Source organism: Entelurus aequoreus, linkage group LG05, assembly GCF_033978785.1.
Source record: "Entelurus aequoreus isolate RoL-2023_Sb linkage group LG05, RoL_Eaeq_v1.1, whole genome shotgun sequence".
In the NCBI taxonomy this organism is placed as follows: domain Eukaryota; kingdom Metazoa; phylum Chordata; class Actinopteri; order Syngnathiformes; family Syngnathidae; genus Entelurus; species Entelurus aequoreus.
Window position 1 is genome coordinate 6,679,671 of NC_084735.1, and position 5,903 is coordinate 6,685,573.

The following is a 5,903-nucleotide window of genomic DNA, read 5'->3' on the forward strand; positions in this document are numbered from 1 at the left end:
TTTACCTAGTTTTTTTTTCAATTTTACATTACTTTTTAACTATTTTTTAACACATTTTTTTTAACTTTTACACAACTTTTAATCAGTTTGTTTACTTTTACACACTTCATAACTAGTTTTTTTTAAATTTACAGAACTTCTTAATTAGTTTTTAACATTTTGTTTGACTTTTACACAACTTTTTAATTAGTTTAAAAAAATGTTACACAACTTTTTAACTAGTTTTTAACAAGTTTTGTTTTACTTTTACATAATTTTTTAAGCTGTTTTTTTTTTACTTTCACACAACTTTTTAACATAGTTTTTTTTACACAACTTTTTAATTAGTTTTTAACATTTTTTTTTAACTTTTACACAACTTTTAAATTAGTTTTAAAAAATGTTACACAACTTTTTAACTTGTTTTTGACACGTTTTGTTTTACTTTTACATACTTTTTTAACCTGTTTTTTTTTTTTTTACTTTTACACAACTTTAGTAGTGAGAAGTTGAGTAAAAGTTGTTGAGGTCAGCTGAAGTTGATGTTTGCTGACTTGCAGCAGCAGAAGAAACATAAGGACAAACTCCATGTTTGACTTTTGATTCAAAAACAAGATGTTTTTAGTCATAGTTGAAGTTTGAAACAGAAAGCAAAGGTTGAATGTTCACATAAACTTCATCAAAAGTCTCTAAAAGTTGTAAAATAATTTTACAAATGGTAAAAGAAAAACCTGAAAAAGTCGTAAGAAAAAAAGCCTTAAAGTTATGAGAGAAGTCATGGAAAATATTGTAAAAAAAAAAAAAACTCTAAAAGTTGTAAAAACATGTTAAAAAAAACGTGGAAACATTGTAGTGAAAAAAGTCTGTAAAAGTTGTGAACATTTTTAAAAGTTAGAGGGGAAGACATGGAAAAAGTTGTGGAAAAAACTGTAAAAGTAAAAAATGAAAAATATGTTAAAATGTTGAAAAAAACAAATTTTGAAAAATTTTGAAAGTCTGTAAGAGTAAATAAAAGTTGAAAAAAGCAATTGAAAAGTTGTGAAAAGGTCTGTAAAAAATAAATAGTTTTAAAAAGTCTCTAAAAAAATACCAAAAAAAAGTTAAAAAGTAGCGAGAAGTTGTGTAAAATTTAAAAAAAACAACTTGTTAAAGTATTGAAAAGTCTGTAAAAGTAAAACGCACTTGTTAAAAAGTAGTGAGAAGTTGTGTAAAAGTAGTGAAAAGTTGTGTAAAAGTAAAAAAAACAACTTGTTAGACAGTATTGAAAGTTTGTAAAAGTAAAAAATAACTTGTTAAAATGTAGTGAGAAGTTGTGTAAAAGTAAAAAAATAATAAAAAGTAAAAAAAACGAGTTAAAAAGTTGTGTAAAATTTTAAAAACTAGTTAAAAGTATATTAAAAGTAAAAAAAAACTAGTTAAAAAGTAGAGTAAAAAAACTAGTTAAAAGTAGAGTAAAAGTAAACAACTAGTTTAAAAAGTAGTGTGAAAGTAAACAAAATTAGTTAAAAAGTAGTGTAAAAGTTAAAAAAAAAGTTCAAAAGTAGTGTAAAAGTAAAAAAAATGAGTTAAAAAGTAGTGTAAAAATAAAAAAACGAATTAAAAAGTAGTGTAAAAGTAAAAAAAACGAATTAAAAAGTAGTGTAAAAGTAAAAAAATGAGTTAAAAAGTAGTGTAAAAGTAAAAACAACTAGTTAAAAACTAGAGTAAAAGTAATAAACTACTTAAAAAGTAGTGTCAAAGTAATAAACTAGTTAAAAAGTAGTGTACAAACAAAAAAACTAGTTAAAAAGTAGAGTAAAATTAATAAACTAGTTAAAAAGTAGTGAAAAAGTAAAAAAACTAGTTGAAAAGTAGTGTAAAAGTAATAAACTAGTTAAAAAGTAGTGTAAAAGTAAAACAAACAAGTTAAAAAGTAGTGTAAAATTTAAAAAAAACTAGTTAAAAAGTAGAGTAAAAATAATAAACTATTTAAAAAGTAGTGTAAAAATAATAAACAAGTTAAAAAGTTGTGTGAATTTTTTAAAACTAGTTAAAAGTAGACTAAAAGCAAAAAAAACTAGTTAAAAAGTAGAGTAAAAAAACTAGTTAAAAAGTAGAGTAAAAGTAATAAACTAGTTAAAAAGTAGTGTAAAAATAATAAACAAGTTAAAAAGTAGTGTAGAAGAAAAAAAACGAGTTAAAAAGTTGTTTAAAATTTTAAAAACTACTTAAAAGTAGAGTAAAAGTAAAAAAAAAACTAGTTAAAAAGTAGAGTAAAAAAACTAGTTAAAAGTAGAGTAAAAGTAAACAACTAGTTTAAAAGTAGAGTAAAAGTAAAAAAAACTAGTTAAAAAGTAGTGTAAAAGTAAAAATACTAGTTAAAAGTAGAGTAAAAGTAAACAACTAGTTAAAAAAGTAGAGTAAAAAAAACTTGTTAAAAAGTAGTGTAAAAGTAAAATACTAGTTAAAAGTAGTCTAAAAGTAAAAAATACTAGTAAAAAGTAGTGTAAAAGTAAACATACTAGTTAAAAAGTAGTGTAAAAGTAAAAATACATATATATATATATACTAATTTAAATAAATAAAACATGTATAGATATATATATGTATCATTTAAATAAACAATAAAACATGTATGAATATATATATTTATAATGTAAATAAATAAGACATGTAATGAATATATATTTATTTATCCTTAAATAAGCAATAAAACATGTATAACTATATATATGTATATATGTATCATTTAAATAAACAATAAAACATGTGTATATATATATATATATATATATATATATATATATATATATGTATCATTTAAATAAATAAAACATGTATAAATATATATGTATCATATAAATAAACAATAAAACATGTATAAGAAACATGTATAAATATATATTTATCATTGAACAAAAAATAAAACATGTATAAATATATATTTAACATTGAATAAAGAATAAAATATGTATAAATATATATTTATCACTGAATAAAGAATAAAACATAATGCAGTGACAAGAGTTGACCACTGGGGGGCGACCTCCTCTTGACAAACTGACTTTTATGGCCGACATTGATGATGAAACAAGCTGAGTCAGCGGCCTGCTGTTGCCATGACAACCAAAGCCGATCAGCTGAGTGGAACATGTGAAGGTCATGCGTCTACTTCATCATCATCATCATCATCATCATCACCATCATCATCATCATCATCATCATCAGTCCTGCGGAGAAAAGTAATAGATTACTTTGACACAAAGGTGATTTAGGAAGTAACCTTCAAACGTTCTTCACACACACACACACACACACACACACACACACACACACACACACACACACACACACACACACACACACACACACACACACACACACACACACGCACGCACGCACACACACACACACACACACACACACACACACACACACACTTCCAGGAAGTCACGTGACTTAAATATGTTGAAGAAAATGTCATAATAATAAATGTCATAATAATAATTGTCACAATAATAAATGTCACAATAATAAATGTCACAATAATAATTGTCATAATAAAAAATGTCACAGTAATAAATGTCACAATAATAATTGTCATAGTAATAAATGTCACAATAATAATTGTCATAATAATAAATGTCACAGTAATAAATGTCACAATAATAATTGTCATAATAATACATGTCATAATAATATATGTCATTAAAATAAATGTCACAATAACAAATGTGTTGTGTGTCAATGCTAACATAGGAAACACTCATAATTACAATCATAATGATAACAATGATAATAATATAAATAATAACTATAGTAACAATGATAATGATAATAATAATAATGATGATATAAATAACAGTATTAATAATAATCATTATTATTATATTAACATTAATAATGATATTGATGATAATAACAATAATTATTATTATTATATTGGTAATATAATAATAGTAATATCGATAATATTTAATAATGATAATAATAGTATTGATAATAATTATAATACAAATGATAATGATAATAATAATGTTGATAATGTAAACAATAATAATAACATTGATAACACTAATGTTACTACTAATACTAATATTGATGATAATAATTATAATATTAATATTGATAATAAAAACAATTATAGTAATAATGATAATAATAATAATATTGGTAATATAATAATAATAGTAATAAAATCGATAATAACAATAATAATAATAATAATAGTATTGATAGTAATAATAATAATAATGATAATAATTATAATACTAACAATGATTATAATAATAATGTTCATAATAAAAAAATATGAATAATAATAATAATAATAATAATGATACTACTACTACTACTAATGATAACAATGATAATGATGATAATAATAATGATAATAAAAACAATAATACTAATAGAGATAATAATAATAATAATAATAATAATAATAATAATAAAAGCAATAACAATAATAATATTGATAATACTAACAATAATGATGATAATAATATTAATCATAATAATAATATCGTTAATAATAATAATAATAATGATAATAATTTTGTTAAAAATAATACTAAAAATAATAACATTGAATGCAATATTGGTTAAAAGTAATAAAACTACTAATAATAATAATAACAATAATAATAATAATAATGATAATAATAATAATAATAATAATATTGATAATAATTTTGTTAAAAATAATACTAAAAATAATAACATTGAATACAATATTGTTAAAATTATTATTAATAATAATAATAATATAATAATAATATTGATAATAATATTGTTAAAAATAATAATAGTAGTAATAATGATGATTAGACAAAAGTACATTTCCTCAGACAGGAAGTGATTCCTTCTTGTCCAGGAAGCAGCATGAGGTCATTGTCCAGTTTAATGGTGCTGTGGTTGCTACGGGCAACAAGCAACAGCCAATCATCTTCCCCCTCCGCCAAGGCGGTGTCAGCACACTGTTGCCATGGTAACACATCCTCCTCGACACATCAGACTGATGCAACAGGCCCACCTGTTATCCTCACTAGTAGTGGTTGGTGTTAACTAGTACAGCTGACTAGTATTGTGTTGGTAGTTACTACCGCTAACTAGCAGTGTTTGTTGCATATGTTATATTTACATTTCAATGTTCATGTATATCCATCCATTTTCTACCACTAGTCAACTAGTACCACTAACTAGTAGTATGTCTTGTTAGCTAGTACCACTAACTAGTAGTATGTATTTTTATCTACTACCACTAACTAGTGGTATGTGTTGTTATATGCTACCACTAACTAGTAGTGCATGTTGCTGGATAATACCGCTAACTGGTAGTGTTTCTTGTTAGCTACTACCATTAACTAGTAGTGTGTATTGTTAGCTAGTACCACTAGCTAGCAGTGCTTCTTGTTAGCTAAAACTCTGACTAGTAGTGTTTATCGTTAACTAGTACCACTAACCAGTAGTGTGACTTGTCAATTACCGCCACTAACTGGTAGTGTGACATGTTAACTAGTACCAATAACTAGACATGTACAGTGTTAGTTACTACCACTAACTAGTAGTATGTATTGTTAGCTAGTACCACTAATTGGTAGTATTTATTGTTATATACTACAACTAACTATTAGTATTTGTTGTTATCTACTACCACTAACTAGTAGTACATGTTGTTAGGCAGTACAACTAACTAGTTGTACTTATTGTTGTCCACTACCACTAACTAGTAGTATATATTAACTAGTACCACTGGCCAGTAATGTGACTTATTGGTTACCAACCCTAACTAGTTGTGTGCTAACTAATACCACTAGATAGATATGGAGTGTGTTATTTACTATGACTAACTAGTAGTGTGTAATTTTAGCTAAGACCACTAACTAGTAGTATGTATTGCTATTTGCTACCACTAACTAGTAGTATTTATTTGTATCTGCTAC